Here is a 20,190-nt window from a genome sequence, read left to right on the forward strand (position 1 = left end):
CTGGCACCCTCTACCCTCGCCGTGCTTTATCCTCCTTCCCATTCCCCCCAGGTATCAGCAGGAAGCACATGGTCCACCAGAAACCAAAACTTAATGAAACTGCCTAAATCCCGAACCACTGCTCACCTCCACTCATTTATTCCTCTTTTTTCCACCTGTGGGACCACATTCCAAACTCTCTTAAATCTCATTCGTCCACCCAAGACAGCTGTTCACCACCATCTCAAGTCACTCCCCCCATCCAAAACCATGATTCCTTCTACACCTGTTAAACCATCCCCACCCCTCCCAAAACATTCCTCACGTATCCATCTTGTCCACCCCTTGCATTCTCCCCTACCCCTCATCATTACCTGCACACTTTGTCCATCTCCGTCTGCGTTCTCCCTCCGCCTTGCTGTTGGCGTGTCCCCTTTCTCCTGCTGTTACCTTTGTTATGTTGTGTCCAGATTTTTTTCTGTGTTCAAGGTCTTCCTCGAGCCTAAACCTTGTATTAAAAAACTGTTCAGCCTGGCAGAGGTATGCAGTCTACTGAGTGCCGTTATAATATAGAAATAGGAAAGAACCAACATTTATTCGTCCTTAGTAATGACATTGCTGTAAGGTATAGGTGTTCCATCTTATATTCCCAGTTACCTCCAATTAACGTTTTTTAATGCAGCAACCAAGTGGCACTTTTCAGAAATAACATCCCATTGGAAGAAAGCTTGAGACCGAGTGGGGGGCACTGTCCCAATCCATGCTGTATGAGCCTGGTTGCAGAGGCCATATGATGAGCAGATCATGAAACCAAGACAACTTTACAAAGGGGCGCAGAGAGAACTGCCAGCAATGTGCTTCAGGTACTATCCACAGGAAGAATATAACAATCAAAGAATGTCTCTTGGTGGAAAAGTTTGCTATCTACAGATTAAACATGGGAACTCAGACACAACTCATTTGTCCTTGTTTTGAACATACACTTGATCACTCGTATCCATCCACTTCATGAACTCATCACAGTCCAATACTCGTGTGGAAATGCTTGAAGGCAACACTTCTTTTGATGGCATGTAATCAAAGGAAGTGTTATCTTCATTTGATAACATCATGGCCTTTGTCACATGTGAATCCATGGCCAATGGTGACAGGGGTGCATGCTGGATGCCAATGCTGACGCAGAGGAATTGTCAGTGAGCTTCCTTCACTCACAGGCCTCTACAGCCAGTGTTCTTCCACTACCCAAGGAATATTGCTAAGCTGCTCATCCACTGCATAAGTGTGCTGATCAAGGGTGACCTGAAAAATGCCACTGTACTGGCCAGGAACAAGCAGCAGAAACTTCCTCATCCGCCTCCAATGTCCACTCAACTCCCTCATCCTTACTGTTGAAGGTATTATACAATTAATCTCCGAGGGTTTCGAGGTGTGGTTCAATATTAATTACGAATCTGAAGGACAGCTGGGTTTGGTTTCAGGCAATTGGTGCACCCATTCCGAACAGGAGCGGAAGGAAGGGTTAATGTTATTGTCCACTATAGGGTATATAGATTACAATAGATCTAGGCTCGGCCCTCAATAATGTCAGAGGCGTGGTCAGTAATCAACTTTCCGCCCTCCAGCTATCTCTCTGGTAATAAACCTTTTGTTATTAAAAACATGTACATGGTCATTCGAGGTACGGGATGAAATAACTGACCAAATACAGCACGGGAGTATCAGGAGGAACCCAAAAAGACAAAGATGGAGGCATCAGGAGGAACCTGGATATAAGTTGGGTTTTGACTGCTCCTCGTCTACCCTCAAATCCATGCAGGTGCAGTCAGGTGAACCTTACAAAAAACATTTGCAAAATTCAATCTCCCCTCTCCCCCATAGACAAAGAAAAAGAAGGAAAGAAAGGAGAGACTGAGGATAAAAATAAAAATAAATAAATCACGCGTACAAACATAACACGAACACTACCACGAACACTACCACGAACACCAACACGAACACCAACACACACACCAACACACACACACACCAACACACACACACACACACACACACACACACACACACCTACCTTACTTTACCACCACAGAAAATAGAATACACACAACAAATCATCAGCACACAAAGCAATACAAAGGCCTTCTATTTATAATCAAGTCCTCTTTCTGGTAAGCACTAATGACACACATCCGGTTTAAATAATTAATTAAATAAAACGTTTTTTTTTTAGTTTAAAAAAAAGCAAACAACAAAGAACAAGACCACCAACAACAACACCAACAACCAAAAACATTTTAATTATTCCACACAACTTCCAATGCTACAGGAACATATTTACACAAAAAACAACCAAAGTTAAACTAGAAAGCATCGCAAAATGCAAACCCTGTCCACGTCCGTTTGTATTCAGACATCTTCTTCATTCTTCCATATGCTCAAGATAACGAAACCAGCTTTAAAAAAATACAAAATGAAAATTGATGATTTTATGCAACCTAGACCTTTGACCTTTTCATCTAAAAAAAAAAAAAATCAACCGACTCCAACCTTTTGAGTAGTGAACCGATTCAGTGACTCAATATGCAAATTCTTTAAATATAAGAGCAATCAGATGAAAAATAACGATTTTATGTGACGCTGACCTTTGACATTTTGACTAAATTATCAATTTGCCGACTCCATATTCTCATAATAAAGCTTTGTTGAAAATTTGACAAAACTCAAATGGTAAATTTAAATTTCAGGTCAATTGGAGGAAAATTGATGATTTTAGATGATGCTGACCTTTAACATTTTGACTGTTTTTAAAAATTATTAATTTGGCTTCTCCATACTATAAAAATAAAGCTTTTTTGAAAATATGATGACAAAATTCAAATGGTAAATTGAAATTTCAGGTCAATTGGATGAACATTCATCATTTTTGTGATGCTGACCTTTGAACTTTTGACATTATTATTAATTTGACTTCTCCATATCATAATAAAGCTTTGGTGAAAATTTGATGACAATAGCTGAACTGGTAAAAAAAAAGTTACGGCACAGACAGACATGACACAGACACAGACAAAGACACAGACACACACAGAAGTGATTGCAAAACCCCATCTCTGGAGGAGCATATGGGCTTTCTTAAAACCTGACTAAAAATGTAACACTCTTCAACTGTCATCATGTTAAAATGCAACATCAAAATGTAACAATTCAACTGTCATCATGCCAGTTGGCTGGGTGCTGGGTGTTGGTTCCTCTCTCACCAGCCACGGCACCTCAGCAAAGGACTTCTGTGACTCATTGGGACTGACACAATCTGTCAATTTCCCAACCCAGATCTCAGTCAACGGAGCATCTTCTCTTCTAGACCTGGTTATGACAAACTTCCCTGCAAATGTCTGCTGCTCTTCCTCTGCTCCAATCGGTTCTTCTGATCATGTGCTTGTTAAAGTGGACATCTCTCGGGCCATTCTCAGAGAGCCTCCTCAGCGTCGACGAGTCTGGCATTTCACTCAGGCCAACTGGCACGGTCTTCAAGCAGCCATCAATCATCTGGACTGGTCTCCCATCTCTACCGCCTCTGACATCAACTCATCCTGGGAATTCTTTCAAAGTAAATTGCTCTCTCTCATGCACAGATTTATCCCATCTCGTCTTCAGTTGTCATACCCTTCCTCCTGTCCATGGTACACTGAATCTTGTAGTGAGGCAGTTGCCCTGAAACAACTTGCCATCGCCTCTTGGAAGGCTAATCCAACTGAAGACAATCTCAGTTCCTTTCACAAAGCTTGGAGCAAGAGTGTGTCTACCCTCAGGAGAGCCAGGAAACAATAACTCTCTCCTCTCAAGACTGAACTCTCAAACCTGTCTCCTCCAAATCCTGGTGGCGTCTGGTCAAATCTGTTTCTGGTGTTTGTTCCCCCTCCATCCCCTCGCTTACCTAAAACAGATCCACAGCTGATATCGCACATGACAAAGCCGAATGCATCAACTCTATACAGTCACGTGAAAAAGTAAGTACACCCCATGTAAAGTTTTGACTTTTTCAACATATTTCAACATACAGCTATTTGATCTTCATTTCAACAATATTGATAGATAAAGGTGATATAATATAACAAATATCATGAAACATTTACATTTTGTAGTCCATTGTATAATTTAAATAAACATAAATGCAAATTTCGCGTGTGGAAAAAGTAAGTACACCCTTGGCTCTAATAGGTGGCATTGCTCCCTTTGGCAGAAACAACCTCAAGTAGGCGTTTCTTATAACTCTCTACCAGTCTCTGACATCGACTGGCAGAAATTTTTGCCCACTCCTCCATGCAGAATTCTATCAGCTGTGCGATGTTTGAGGGGTATCTTGCATGCACAGCTCGTTTCAAATCCCCCCACAACATCTCGATGGGATTTAGATCCGGGTTTTGACTTGGCCATTCCAGAACCGTCCATTTCTTTCTTTTCAGCCATTTCTTGGTGAATTTACTGGTATGTTTAGGGTCATTGTCATGTTGCAAGGTCCACCTTCAGTTGAGCTTCAACTTTCCTACAGATGGCCTCACATTATCCTCAAGCACCCTCTGGTACAATGAAGAATTCATAGTGGATTCTATGATGGTGAGCTGCCCAGGCCCTGATGCAGCAAAGCTGCCCCAAACCATAATATTTCCACCACAATGCTTTACAGTTGGTATCAGGTTCTTGTGGTCAAATGCTGTCTTTTGGTTTTTGCCAAACATGTCTTCTGGTACTGTGGCCAAATAGCTCTACCTTTGACTCATCTATCCAGAGCACATTGTTCCAGAAGTGCTGGACTTTGCCGAGGTGTTCATTGGCAATCTTTAGTCTTGCCTTGATATTCTTTCTGGACAGCAAAGGTTTCCTCCTGGCACACCTCCCATGTAGATCAAATTTGTGCAGCCTCTTTCTAATGGTAGACTCGTGCACTTTGACATCAGCAGTGGCAAGAGCTACCTGTAGGTCTGTGATGACATTCTGGGGTTCTTAGAGACCTCTTTCAGCATCTTGCGGTCTGCTTTCAGGTTGAACTTGCTGGGGCGGCCTGACCTGAACAAGTTGGCAGTTGTTTGGAATCTTCTCCACTTGGAGATGATATTCTGGACAGTCTGATTTCAGTTCTGGACAGTCTGATTGATTTCAAATTGTTTGGAGATCTTTTTAAATCCCTTCCCAGAGTCGTAGGCATCTATAACCTTCTTTCTGAAGGCCTCAGAGAGCTCTTTTGATCTAGGCATGGTGACGCCGTGCACTTCAACAAAGAGCAAACCAAACTAAATGTCTGAGGTTTAAATAAGACAGGTTCCTCCAAGATCCTCTCTAATGATGTTCTAATCATTTGCACCTGAGCTGGTGCACCTGATTCTAATTTTAGGTATTTGAAGTAGTGATAAATGTCGGGGTGTACTTGTCAGCCATTAGGGTTTAAACCCCATGACTCAATTAAGTATAACATCTGAAATTATATATCGTGCTTCTGAAAACTGATTTGGACTCAGCTGCAGGCAGAGGTGAGTGGACAAAATGTGGTTTCGAGGCTCGACGTGCAGGGTGGATCCTTAGCCCAGTAAACAAGTCCTTGAATGTATGTGCCAAACAGTAGATAATATGCTCGCGACCCACGTACAGGGAAAACATGTCGCCAAATGCCTCCTTCACGAAGGGAATAATTAATTATATATCTTTGTAGTTTCTAGTATGTCTCCTAAAATCAAGGATGTAACCAACCTCGGGAGAAATATAGACATTACATATCCTTGATTGTTATTGTATTCAGCACGTGTATCCAATCATTCATCTACCATTTAGCCTAGTGTATGAGAATATTTTCTTCGGCCTGCGCTCGGGTCTGATATGTTTAGATAAAGAGCCAAAAGGGCTCAGCCTATCCCATGCTTACATCTGTTTGTCCAAGTTTGGCCTTCTGTAGGAAGGGACAATGGGAGGTGTTGTCGTTATGGCCCAGGGTTTGCTATGTCTTTAGCGCAGATTCTTGTCTGATATTTTGCTATAAATGAAATGACTTTTTGCTTATTTTTCAGCGAGTGTCTTGAGAAATTGCCCGCTGCGTGTTAGGCGGTGCATTCTTGAGCCTCGCTCCACACTGTGTGTTTGTAATCGATCCCATTAAACATTGTTGCTCTGATTCTTCTTCTTCTTCCTTCCCTTGAGGTCTTCGACCGACAATTTTGGTGTCAGAAGTGGGATCATCCAAGTGTGCAGACGAGGTGGATCCTCACGTTCCAGGTCGGGAAGGAGGCCTGCCGGCACCTAATTTGGGTAAGCAATTTTTGCACATCGAAATTGAAGCCTCCTGCCTTGCTTTGGACGTGTGGACCTCTGTCGGCTGTACCACCTGGCTTGCATTCCGAACCATATTTAGTTTAAACCAGAGCAGCAGTGGGTAATGAATCGATTATACAGGGCGCCCGAGATAAGGAGGGATATCCCTCAGGTAAGCTTCCTGCGTGGGAAGCAGGTAGACCCATATGTGGGAGATAGATAATAGGTGTTAAGTTACTCCGGCGTGAGAACTGCGTTTAAGGTTAGGAATCGGGGGGCGACCCGATCTTAGGACTACAGGAGGGACTAGCCCAAGAAAGGTGGGACGATGAGTATTTTAAGTTAAGCTACGCACTGGATGTGTTGGAGTGAGCACAGGTATTTGTGTATAAGGGAATGAATGATCTGTCATTGCAGCGTGTATTTGTGTTTATGGTGTGAGTCATTGAAGTGTGTCATGGATTGACAAGGGGTTCCCCAAATTGCCTACGGGCGTTGGGCAATCCGGATGAGTAAAATTGGCAGGGAATAATGAGTATGTTATGGAGAGCATGTGTAGACAGGGCTTTAAAACAAGTGTTCAATTACATCCCCACATTAACGGCTCTCCAAATGTAGCAAGGGAGAATGGGAGTGAAAGTCAAAAATGATAGGCTGTCAACCGACTGGGTGTTTATTCAACGGCATGGCCGGGGCTTGTATTTGGCCGACTTGGGATGGCAGAATGCGTTGAATGAAGGCAAGAATGACATGTGATGCTGACGTGAGTCCAATCGGAAGGATGGATGGTTATGGTTTCACCCGGTCCGTTTATCTGTCTGTCTGTCTGTCTGTGAATGGAAATTGAACTGGACTTCGACAGAAGGCAGGTGGGTGGTCACCTGCTGTGAATTGTGGTGGAACATTTGTGACGTCCCCTAATACGAGGGGACGAATTGGTTTGTAAATGTGTTGTGCAGGTACTTTCTCTGTAGGTAGCTAAATTCTACCTGGGATAAGTTCAGGTGGAGAGGGGAGTTGTCTCTGATGCCTTGCTCCACGGGGCAGGAATATTGTTGTCAAGTCTCATGTAACCTTGGTTAACGTATATCTACGGACAAGAGCTGCACTTTATTTTAGTAAGTGACTGGGAAAGTTTGTTTTAAAAGGTGCCAGCGGAGTTGTTTAGAGTTATGGAGGTCACAACTCGCTGGAACCTCTTTATTTATGTTTGGCTGACTTACATTGGCTAGTGTATGAGAAAAGGGGGACTGAAAATGCTTTGATTTTTTTCGTGGATTGCCCATTGGGCATGTTTAGGATTTAATAGAGTGGTGGAGTTCTGTGAAATATAATGACGTTGTCTTATGGACACTTTGTGAGTGACTAGACACGTGCCTGAAAGGGGAAATTGTATTCATAACTCATGTGGGTTGTGTCTGAAGAAAAGGTTTAAAAGGAAGTGAGAAGAAGGTCATGGAAAGTGCAAAGATGATTAAATTGGAAAGTCGAATCAGATGGATTACTTGTCAATGACAGGTGACTGCAGGAATTGATGAGAAAGTGGAGGAAAAGGTTATAAAAGTTGATGGAAAAGACAAGAAATAAAGAAAAGTGGTTAGTTATGGACTGTTGTTTTGTGATAAGAAGGTGATTGGGGGCTGGTGAAGATTGGATCACGGCTCTGCAGACCAGGTGAACAGAACTCCACCAGGTATATGGGAATCACATCAATTAAATTATTGCTCAAAGGGAGGTGATAGAGCAAAATGAAGAAGATTGTCATGTGGACCGCAAGGCTAACCTCCGCTCTTGCAGGGAAATGGCTTTGGGAGGCTAGTTGTTGTTTTTGGTAGACTCTAATAATAATAATAATGCATTTATTTTATATAGCGCTTTTCAGGAAGCCCAAAGACGCTTAGGTTCTAAAACCTAAGGCAAAATGCATAGGAGGGTAAAATTGGTGATTGCGAATGGAGATTAGTTAGAGAACTTGGAGACGATTTCGTTATTTTTCAGGTAATTTTTCCAGTGGGTTTATACTGGTGTGAAATTCGCGTATCTAGGAAGGAAGGGAGAAAAAATGTCCAGGGATTGATAGGATAACAGTGAAATTTTGAAGTGAAGTGAAGGATAACAGTGAAGTGTTAGTGTGTTCGTTGCGATTTTTGGGAATGGCAGGGTACTGTCGTACATGGATAATTGACTATGCGTTACTAGCAAAACCTCTATATGAGGCGACGAAAAACGACCAGCCACGGATGGTGAACTGGACGGACAATCGAATACGCTGCTACGAAGGACTCAAACGAGCCCTGATAACGGCCCCAACCTTAGGCCTTCCCGATTATAAAAAGGCCTTCACACTTTTCACCCATGCAGTAGGGGGATTCGCACAATCCGTATTAACTCAGACTCATGGAGATAGGGAACGTCCAGTAGCCTATTTCAGCAAAAAGCTTGATGCGGTAGAACAAGGCTTTCCGCTGTGCTTACAAGCCGTGGCGGCTGCCCGATACGCAGTTGAACGGACGGCCGACATAGTTATGGGACATCCGGTCCTTTTACAGGTACCGCATTGCGTCCATACACTACTACAACAGCGAAACACGCAGCATCTCACAGCCACTCGACTGATGCAAACAGGGCGCTAAAGCGACTGCCCAGACAGACGTTCCGACATCCGCACCTACAGAGTTCGATGTAATACAATTACAAGCCGCGGCCTCAAACGTAGAACATCAAGATTGGATTAAATTGGGAGCTCAGCACCCCGCGGAAGGACAAATGTGGACGATTAATGACAAACCCGTGGCACCGCGAGCTTTATTGCCATGGTTGGCACGCATGGCGCATCAAAATGGCCATGTGTGCCATAGGGGGGTGATGAGGCAGGTCACTTCCACCTGGGCAGCACCAGGCCTTTCGACTGTGGTTACCATGGTCTGTCGCTCGTGCGCTATATGTCAACGGTATCGGCGCCAGTGGATATGGCAGCCCTTGAATTACCTATCATGGATGACATGTTTTTAAAGTTTTGCATAGGTCTATCCCATGTGGCACGCAGCATACATGAACGCGTTCGGGAGGCCCTGCCGGAGCCAACAAGCAAGCCTATCCACACCGTCGAGGCAGGAGATTACGTGCTGGTGAAGCATTTCACCCGTAAGACTGCGCTCGAACCAAGGTGGACGGGGCCATACCAAGTTCTTCTGATCACACCAACAGCGGTGTTTTGTGAGGGCAAGTCGTCCTGGGTACATGCCACACATTGTAAGTTGGCCATACCCACAAACACAGACACCTCAAACGCACCACCACAGATCGAGGATGCTGCACCACCGCCTGTTAGGGGTGGCAATCACACTTAGTTTAATATACTGCTTTGCCAGCACTGGGGACACGAGGGCATGGGCGAACACGGAGACATATGCATATGGCGACCAAACCGTTAAGGTCTACCGGCAGAGAGTTATCTGGGGTCAGAGGATAAATATACCCTGCTGCCATGTAAAGGAAGACGTATGGACACGGATAATGTGGAGGGCGTTGTACACAGACTCACATGGAAGGAAGACAGGTTTTGCTGCCCTCAGTCGTCTGAAGCAAGCGCCACGACAAGGCAGCGCACCAATAGTAAACATGGCCAGGCCAGGTTACAAATGGGGAAAGGACTCGAACAATTTAACCACGCATGTATTACTGAACAGCGGCACTACTCTGATACTACAATGTGAATTCATGACGTCACAGACCCCCTACGACTATAGGCCACCATGCATCTCATACATATTAATTCCGCACCGACGGATCGAAAGCAGGAAAAAGCCAAAGGAAAATACGTATTGGACAGTGACCCGTGCAATGGCGAAGGTACAGAACCGATCACGTTGTTGGATGTGCATGCATTTTCCCCACACCAGTACGACAGGGATAGAAATGGTAGTGCTGCCCCTGTCCCTACGAGATATGTGCTCAGGACCCTTGCGTACCCCATGTCTGACCACAACCTTGGAACTGATAGGCCCAAAATCCCCAGCAGTGTGTTCCCGGGAGTTTCGATATACCCCACCCATTAAGCAGGCTTTGTTAGACAAACCACCTGATCCAGTCTGGGTGACAGAGCAAAAGGAACGGGTGTGTCTTATAGGAAAGGGACACGTTCAGATGGGAACCTCGGAATGTACCCATACCCTGCCATCCGATACCAGAGGGAGAGAAAAGGGAGGCCCCCTTGTAATAACCATAGATGACCAAGCCCAGCATAACGTAACCAAGCTAACCATATCTTGGGGAACACCAAGCGCCACCCGCGTTGAGATCAGTAAATGCATGGCCTCGGCCCTTATCCCACCCCATGGAGTGATGTTTATTTGCGGAAATAAAGCATATCCATACTTACCCGACCAGTGGGGAGGGACTTGTTATCTGGGATCCATTTTTCCCAAGGTAAATTTGGTAAATCATGTATTATTAGATGTAGGGAAGATGATTAAAAGGAAGGTATTTTCGGAAATTGGTGAAAGTAAATATGGCATTTGAATTTCCAGACACGACACAGGAAATGCGGCTATGAATAAGCCAACCATCTGAGAGATAAGGTAACTAAATGCCAATTGGTGGGACGGGGGGCTAGGAATTTGATCATGGTGTGTGTAAGAAAGTATTTTACAGGATGGAAAGTGAAGAAGCCGCCGACAACGACTATGGTTCTGACCACAAAGGCCGTCGACCTGAATGGGCCCTTCAACAAGGCAGTTGTGACCAGCGCTCCAGAAAATTGTATTGAATTTTGTGATGACTGTGATACTTGTGTTGATCCCATGTGGGAACTGGCTGCTGCCTGTATTGATGTTTGTGATGACTGTGATACTTGTGGTAAACCCCTTGCGTGTACTGGCTAACGCCTCTTATGTATTATGAATGATTGGCGAATAGATAGTCTCGCATTAGTAATGAAACGAATTGGAAACGAAACCCGAATCGCAGAACTACAATTGGAAAACGAATTAGTGCATATGCGAACGATGGTGATGCAGAATCAAGTGGCTTTGGATATGTTATTGGCAGAAAAGGAAGGAGTATGTGGGGAAAACGATGAACCTATTGATGCTTGGGATTCTGATAATGATGATTTTAGTTGGGATGATTATACCTGTGATTTAGAAAGTGTAGGTTCTTTTAAAGGTTATTGCTATTATGCCAGCAGTAAGGAGCGGATGGCAAACATGTATCCGGAAGAACCACCCTCACCACCACTTACACCACCCAGCAATCACATGTACAAGGCTTGATGGCATTGGACGTCGATTGTTTGCCCTTATTCGCGAGGACCACGCCTGCATAAAGAGGGCCCCTAAATCTGGCTGGCAACCGGGTCGCACTTACGCCGCTGCGAGGGTGGATTCGGAATCCGGCCGGGCGGCAGCAATCTCTTAAACAGGCGCCGTCGTCGCGAATTATGGCTAACAATTCATACGTTGAATGTTAGACGGCCAGTTAGGGCCGATATCTTTCTTGAGCATGCGTGACGCTATGTCGTGCCTGGCATGTGACTAATTGGGATGCTGACCACTGGGGTATACGGTGTCTTTCCAAGGAGTTGTCTTGTAAAGACAAAGGAAGGAACTGTCAGCCATTAGGGTTTAAACCCCATGACTCAATTAAGTATAACATCTGAAATTATATATCGTGCTTCTGAAAACTGATTTGGACTCAGCTGCAGGCAGAGGTGAGTGGACAAAATGTGGTTTCGAGGCTCGACGTGCAGGGTGGATCCTTAGCCCAGTAAACAAGTCCTTGAATGTATGTGCCAAACAGTAGATAATATGCTCGCGACCCACGTACAGGGAAAACATGTCGCCAAACGCCTCCTTCACGAAGGGAATAATTAATTATATATCTTTGTAGTTTCTAGTATGTCTCCTAAAATCAAGGATGTAACCAACCTCGGGAGAAATATAGACATTACATATCCTTGATTGTTATTGTATTCAGCACGTGTATCCAATCATTCATCTACCATTTAGCCTAGTGTATGAGAATATTTTCTTCGGCCTGCGCTCGGGTCTGATATGTTTAGATAAAGAGCCAAAAGGGCTCAGCCTATCCCATGCTTACATCTGTTTGTCCAAGTTTGGCCTTCTGTAGGAAGGGACAATGGGAGGTGTTGTCGTTATGGCCCAGGGTTTGCTATGTCTTTAGCGCAGATTCTTGTCTGATATTTTGCTATGAATGAAATGACTTTTTGCTTATTTTTCAGCGAGTGTCTTGAGAAATTGCCCGCTGCGTGTTAGGCGGTGCATTCTTGAGCCTCGCTCCACACTGTGTGTTTGTAATCGATCCCATTAAACATTGTTGCTCTGATTCTTCTTCTTCTTCCTTCCCTTGAGGTCTTCGACCGACATACTTACTTTTTCCACATGCGAAATTTGCATTTATGTTTATTTAAATTATACAATGGACTACAAAATGTAAATGTTTCATGATATTTGTTATATTATATCACCTTTATCTATCAATATTGTTGAAATGAAGATCAAATCGCTGTATCTTGAAATATGTTGAAAAAGTCAAAACTTTACATTGGGTGTACTTACTTTTTCACGTGACTGTATTTCCCTCAAAATCTTGCGACCCAAACCCATCTCTATACCCACCTTACACAGTCAAACCCACCTGCTCCAGGACTATGTGTCTGTCTCTCCTGACAAGGTGGAGAAGTTTCTGTCAAACCTCGACTCTGATTTTGCAACTTAACCAAACGGTATCAGCCCACGGGTCCTTAAATCCTGCTCAGCCGCTCTATCTCACCCTCTCTCTGTTCTCCTCACCCTCTCTTTTGCTCAAGGTCATCTGCCATCAGCTTGGAAATCAGCCAACATTAATGCTTTACACAAAAAATGTGCAAAAACAGATCCTTGCAACGACAGACCAATCAGCCTGCTCCCAATAATCAGCAATGACATGGAATCCATCATTGCTTCTGACATCAAATCCTTCCTCTTCTCCAATGGCTTGATCTCGGATCATCAATTTGGATTCAGACCAGGTCATTCTACTCTGGACATGCTGCTTCTGTTGTCTCAACAATGGATGGAGGTCCTCAATGCCAAACAGGAAATCAGAGCTGTCTCCCTTGAGATATCTCGTGCCTTCGATACGGTCTGGCGCCCCGCCCTGCTCACCAAACTCTCCTCCTATGGTATCCATGGAAATCTCCACGCATGGCTTGCAGACTTCCTCTCTGGTCACAGTCAACATGTGGCCCTGAATGGAATTCTCTCATCTACCCTTCCTGTTCACGGCTGGAGTTCCCCAAGGTAGTGTTCTGGGCCCTGTGCTTTTTTCTGGTCTTCATTAATGATCTCTCTGGAAAATCCAATCTATCTCTTTGCTGATGACTCCACTCTCTGCCGCTCCATATGTCAACCCTCAGATCGGCAGTCTGCAGCCTCCTCACTCTCTGAAGACCTGGACAATATCACAAACTGGTCAAACACGTGGAACATGTCTTTCAATCCTGACAAATCTCACACTCTTACTATGTCTCTCTGAAAGACCGTCTGGGCAACCCTCCAATGTACTTTCTCAACAATCCTCTTGAATAAGTTCTGTCACTTAAGCTTTTGGGTCTCACTATCTGCCATGATATTTCCAGGGGAAAAACACATTTCCAAGCTGGCCTCCAAAGCCAGGCCCTGTCTGGGCATCCTCCGTCGTGCAAAGTCCTTTCTGGGCACTTCTGAGCTCCTCACCACATTCAAGGCTTTCATCTGCAGCTCAATGGAATACTGCTCTCCCCTCTGGGCTGGTGCTCCTGCCTCACACCTAGCTCGTCTTCATGCTGTTGAAACCAAAGCGTTTAGAATCATTGGAATCTCCCGCGATGACGCTATCTCCGAGGGCCTTTCACTTACTCACTGCAGGCAGGTTGGGGGTCTTTCCGTCTTCTACCGACTCCTCTCCGGCCTTGCTCCCACAGCTCTCTCTGGGCTCTGTCCCCAAAATATTCCTACAGGTCGCACAAGATCTGCCAGCAACCCTCTTCTGGTGAAACCACTAAAATCAAGACTCTCTGCTCACCTTCACTCTTTCATTTCTCTTTTCTCCCGCATCTGGAACAAACTCCCTCACTCTCTTCAATCCCACTCCTCCCTCCAGTTCTTTATAACAGCTGTTCACCACCTTCTCTTATCTTCCCCCTTCCAAAATCTTGATCTTTTCTACCCCCGTTAAAACATGCCAAATCCACCTCTTTTAATCCCCAACTTCTTTCCTGATATTCCTCGTAGTGTTCATTTGCTTTATACAGTGTACACCTCCCTTCTCCCCCAGCCCTCACCCTTCCACAGATCTACCAACGTTTCTGTTCTCTACTGTTGTTGTGCTTGTGTGCTTCTCTCTCTTTCCCCCTCTTGTCTCCTGCTCCCTTCATTGCATGTTTTGTGTGTCTGTGCACGTTTTCATGTTCAATGTGTTCGTTCTTCCACGAGCCTCGATTCTGTATACAAAAACCAATTTAAAAAAACTCGACCCAAACAAAGCCAATGGAAATCTGACGCAACAAAACTTGACAGAATATAATTAATCAGCAGAGGCATATATAGGCCGAATGTGCTAGGCCAACCAGGAAATAAGATGGAGGTCATATCATTTTGTCTCGGCACTGTGGTGGGTGGAGTCAAGCGACAGATGTGGGTGTGGGCTGGTTGCTGTCTGACCAATGGGTGCACATTAAAAAAAAATCAATCCCCAACAGGAATACAAACAACACCAACAACAACAGCAGCAGCAGCAACGCTAAGCTCGGGTTGGCCTGCGACATGTCACAAGTTAAAAAAAGGTTGAAATGCAGACTGCAGACTTGTGAAAGTTAAAGGCCTGGTAGGATTAGCAGGTTAACTAGTAGTTGCTGTAAGTTTGTGCTGATAAGAATACACAGGCCAACCTTGGGTCATTCAAGAGAAATGCAGATTTATGGTAAAATTGCAGAGGAGCTGGGGGAGTTGGGAGTGAGAAAGACAACATGTGGGGAGAACTTGGGAGCTGGAAGAGAACATGGAGGAGTTGGGAGTGAGAGAGAACATGTGGGGAGTTGGGATTGAGAAAGAGAACATGTGAGGATAACTTGGGAGCTGGAAGAGAACATGGAGGAGTTGGGAGTGAGAGAGAACATGTGGGGAGTTGGGATTGAGAAAGAGAACATGTGGGGAGAACTTGGGAGCTGGAAGAGAACATGGAGGAGTTGGGAGTGAGAGAGAACATGTGGGGAGTTGGGAATGAGAAAGAGAACATGTGGGGAGAACCTGGGAGCTGGAAGAGAACATGGAGGAGTTGGAAGTGAGAGAGAACATGTGGGGAGTTGGGAATGAGAAAGAGAACATGTGGGGAGAAATTGGGAGCTGGAAGAGAACATGGAGGAGTTGGGAGTGAGAGAGAACATGTGGGGAGTTGGGAATGAGAAAGAGAACATGGGGGAGAACTTGAGAGCTGGAAGAGAACATGGAGGAGTTGGGAATGAGAGAGAACATGGGGGCTGGGAGCGAACATGGGGGAGTTAGGAGTGAGAGAGAACATGGGGGAGTTGGGAATGAGAGAGAACATGGGGGAGTTGGGATTGAGAAAGAGAACATGTGAGGATAACTTGGGAGCTGGAAGAGAACATGGAGGAGTTGGGAGTGAGAGAGAACATGTGGGGAGTTGGGATTGAGAAAGAGAACATGTGGGGAGAACTTGGGAGCTGGAAGAGAACATGGAGGAGTTGGGAGTGAGAGAGAACATGTGGGGAGTTGGGAATGAGAAAGAGAACATGTGGGGAGAACCTGGGAGCTGGAAGAGAACATGGAGGAGTTGGAAGTGAGAGAGAACATGTGGGGAGTTGGGAATGAGAAAGAGAACATGTGGGGAGAAATTGGGAGCTGGAAGAGAACATGGAGGAGTTGGGAGTGAGAGAGAACATGTGGGGAGTTGGGAATGAGAAAGAGAACATGGGGGAGAACTTGAGAGCTGGAAGAGAACATGGAGGAGTTGGGAATGAGAGAGAACATGGGGGCTGGGAGCGAACATGGGGGAGTTAGGAGTGAGAGAGAACATGGGGGAGTTGGGAATGAGAGAGAACATGGGGGAGTTGCGAGTGAGAGAGAACATGGGGGCTGGGAGAGAACATGGGGGAGTTGGGAGTGAGAGAGAACATGGGGGAGTTGGGAGTGAGAGAGAACATGGGAGGAGTTGGGAGTGGGAGAGAACATAGGGGCTGGGAGAGAACATGGGGGAGTTGGGAGTGAGAGAGAACATGTGGGGAGAACATGGGGGCTGGGAGAGAACATGGTGGAGTTGGGAGTGAGAGAGAACATGGTGGCTGGGAGAGAACATGGGGGCTGGGAGAGAACATGGGGGCTGGGAGAGAACATGGGGGCTGGGAGAGAACATGGGGGCTGGGAGAGAACATGGGGGCTGGGAGAGAACATGGGGGAGTTGGGAGTGAGAGAGAACATGGGGGAGTTGGGAGTGAGAGAGAACATGGGGGCTGGGAGAGAACATGGGGGAGTTGGGAGTGAGAGAGAACATGGGGGAGTTGGGAGAGAACATGGGGGCTGGGAGAGAACATGGGGGAGCTGGGAGTGAGAGAGAACATGGGGGAGTTGGGAGTGAGAGAGAACATGGGGGAGTTTGGAGTGAGAGAGAACATGGGAGGAGTTGGGAGTGGGAGAGAACATGGGGGCTGGGAGAGAACATGGGGGAGTTGGGAGTGAGAGAGAACATGGGGGCTGGGAGAGAACATGGGGGAGTTGGGAGTGAGAGAGAACATGGGGGAGTTGGGAAAGAACATGGGGACTGGGAGAGAACATGGGGGAGTTGGGAGTGAGAGAGAACATGGGGGAGTTGGGAGAGAACATGGGGGCTGGGAGAGAACATGGGAGAGTTGGGAGTGAGAGAGAACATGGGGGCTGGGAGAGAACATGGGGGAGTTGGGAGTGAGAGAGAACATGGGGGCTGGGAGAGAACATGGGGGAGTTGGGAGTGAGAGAGAACATGGGGGCTGGGAGAGAACATGGGGGAGTTGGGAGTGAGAGAGAACATGGGGGCTGGGAGAGAACATGGGGGAGTTGGGAGTGAGAGAGAACATGGGGGCTGGGAGAGAACATGGGGGAGTTGGGAGTGAGAGAGAACATGGGGGCTGGGAGAGAACATGGGGGAGTTGGGAGTGAGAGAGAACATGGGGACTGGGAGAGAACATGGGGGAGTTGGGAGTGAGAGAGAACATGGGGGAGTTGGGAGAGAACATGGGGGCTGGGAGAGAACATGGGAGAGTTGGGAGTGAGAGAGAACATGGGGGAGTTGGGAGAGAACATGGGGACTGGGAGAGAACATGGGGGAGTTGGGAGTGAGAGAGAACATGGGGGCTGGGAGAGAACATGGGGGAGTTGGGAGTGAGAGAGAACATGGGGGAGTTGGGAGAGAACATGGGGACTGGGAGAGAACATGGGGGAGTTGGGAGAGAACATGGGGGCTGGGAGAGAACATGGGAGAGTTGGGAGTGAGAGAGAACATGGGGGAGTTGGGAGTGAGAGAGAACATGGGGGAGTTGGGAGAGAACATGGGGGCTGGGAGAGAACATGGGGGAGTTGGGAGTGAGAGAGAACATGGGGGAGTTGGGAGAGAACATGGGGACTGGGAGAGAACATGGGGGAGTTGGGAGAGAACATGGGGGCTGGGAGAGAACATGGGGGAGCTGGGAGTGAGAGAGAACATGGGGGAGTTGGGAGTGAGATAGAACATGGGGGAGTTGGGAGTGAGACAGAACATGGGGAATTTAAATTGGGGGAGGAGGGGTGAGGTTTGGAGGGGAAGAAGGGCGAAGAGATAAGATGAATAGGTCGGCAGTGCAAAGGATGAGATACAAACATTTGAAGGAAAACAAATTCTAGAGGTGCTGTACTCCTCAAGGTAATTCACAGCAAGAGAAAGAGGAAGTTCATGACTGATGAACCAATCTGTGCCGCTCTTAGATAGTGCACGCGTATATATGCACGATCCACTTCTCCTCTTTCTCTTGCTGTGAATTACCTTGAAGAATGCAAGAAGTGTAGCATCTCACAAAATGAGTAGACATTTCAATGTTTGTACTCCATTTTAGGAACTTCACACAGCTGTAGCACAGATCACATATAATTCACTTAGTCTCTCCAAAGACGAGTAATTACCTAACTTCTTACTTGTGGATTGTTGTACACAAGAGAGGACTCGTAAAAAAAAAAAACTTGGGGTTTACAAGAGTATGCTTCCCATTGTGGTGAATTAGATGGGGCTGACGTTGAGTGTTAACCATTAGTCAGAGCAAATGACCTCTTTCGCTCCGACGAAGGGCTGGTGCTTGAAACATCAGCCACACCCCATTTCCCATGTAGGTAAATGCACCCTTATAAACTATTGATAGACAAATCCATTGTTTATCTTGTCCACTGATGCAGACCGACACTAGGCCCGTAGTGCAACTGCCTTGACCACATCTGATTTCCTCCCCCAATCACCCAGTAAGGCAGTCGCTCACTGTTTGTGCTCTCCAAGTGGGTCTGCGTCTGGCGGAGGGATGAAGAGGAGCCACTCGGCCTGGTAATTATTTGAGGTGCGAATGAGACATTGGAGGTTGTTGCTGGACTCCGAAGAGGTTCCTAATATTGCAAGTGAGCAATATGGCCAATTGTTATTCATTGCTCAGCGAGCTGTACATGAACCTCCCATTGAGCCAGGGTTTTGAACCGCACAACTTGCCGATCAATCCAGTTTTCAACGAACTCCACGCGTTTAGCAGATCTTGTGAATTTGTGAGAGATTTTTTTTTTTCCGGAGAGTGAAACAAATATCATATTATTTAAAAAATGGCTTTGCATGTGTCATGCTCAATTCAAATTTAAGTGCTAAATGCTAAGATTATAGCACCCTGTACATGACGTATACTTAGCATGCCATCTGAAACTCATTCTGCAAATAAACTACAATTATCAGAAAGCAGCCTGTCCCAGCTAAGCTTAATATGCTCGACTAAATCAATATAGCCCCAAAATGTAGCGCCTCCATTTATATTCCTCACTGCACAATTTAGAATACTATCACCAGCCCCTCTCCCTTGGCCAATCCCAAGGCGTTGCGCCTCCATCCGCCACCCTTGCGACTCGTGATGGCGGTGAAGCACAGCTGCTTCTAATATCAGTGCTGTTCTGATGATTCATGGGCAGATGCACACATCAAAATGCCAATCCAATTACAGGATGTGGCATGAAACTAAATCGGCCAGTGCCAGATACAGGACCGGAGTACCATGCAAGCACTGGGATACCAAACAAATACACAACAACATGCATTTTAAGGCCATGTTCCCTGCTAGAGCGGGGGTTAGCCCCTATTTCCTGCATATTTGTTTGGTTTCCTGCACCAACACAAGTGCGAAAAGTGGTTTTTCAACACTAACACAAGTGCGAAAAGTGGTTTTTCAACACTATCACAAGTGCAAAAAGTGTTTTTTCCACACTAATACAAGTGCAAAAGTGGTTTCCTGCACCAAATCGGCAAGGATACCAAACAAATGAACTCACATTTTTGTTTCATTCAATATTCCTCCTCTTCTTCCAACTGATGATGATGATGATCCATCTCTATCATCATCTCTTCCAAATGATGTTGTCTTGATTGATGTGCACATGATGTTTGTGAATGCTTAGTTGCACAGGCCTACATCAACCAGTATTTATGTACATTCTAAAGATTGAAATCACCCAAGCATCTCCAGAAATCCTTATTCTGCATTAATCTGCTTCCTCACCCTGTACAGTTCCTATATTTCCCTTCAGGTACACAGAAGTGAACTGGCAAAAGTGTTATCCGTCAAAGTTCGTTTGCAAGCTGTTCCGCAATGTGTAATGTAGTCTGTCTTTCATT

General features: G+C 45.8%; 1 protein-coding gene and 1 long non-coding RNA gene across 7 annotated transcripts in view; one reads left to right on the forward strand and one right to left on the reverse strand.

Moving 5' to 3' along the window:
- Positions 1 to 20,190, reverse strand: part of LOC137431750 (poly(rC)-binding protein 3) — a 340,441-nt gene that overhangs the window by 144,568 nt on the left and 175,683 nt on the right. The window lies entirely within an intron of this gene.
- On the forward strand, positions 1,341 to 12,618 carry LOC137431749 (uncharacterized). Its single transcript, XR_010985334.2, has 3 exons — positions 1,341 to 1,373; positions 6,163 to 6,270; positions 9,320 to 12,618. It is a non-coding gene; the product is annotated as an uncharacterized LOC137431749 (long non-coding RNA).

Source organism: Myxine glutinosa, chromosome 7 (assembly GCF_964187855.1).
Source record: "Myxine glutinosa chromosome 7, kmMyxGlut1.1, whole genome shotgun sequence".
NCBI classification, from domain to species: Eukaryota; Metazoa; Chordata; class Myxini; order Myxiniformes; family Myxinidae; genus Myxine; species Myxine glutinosa.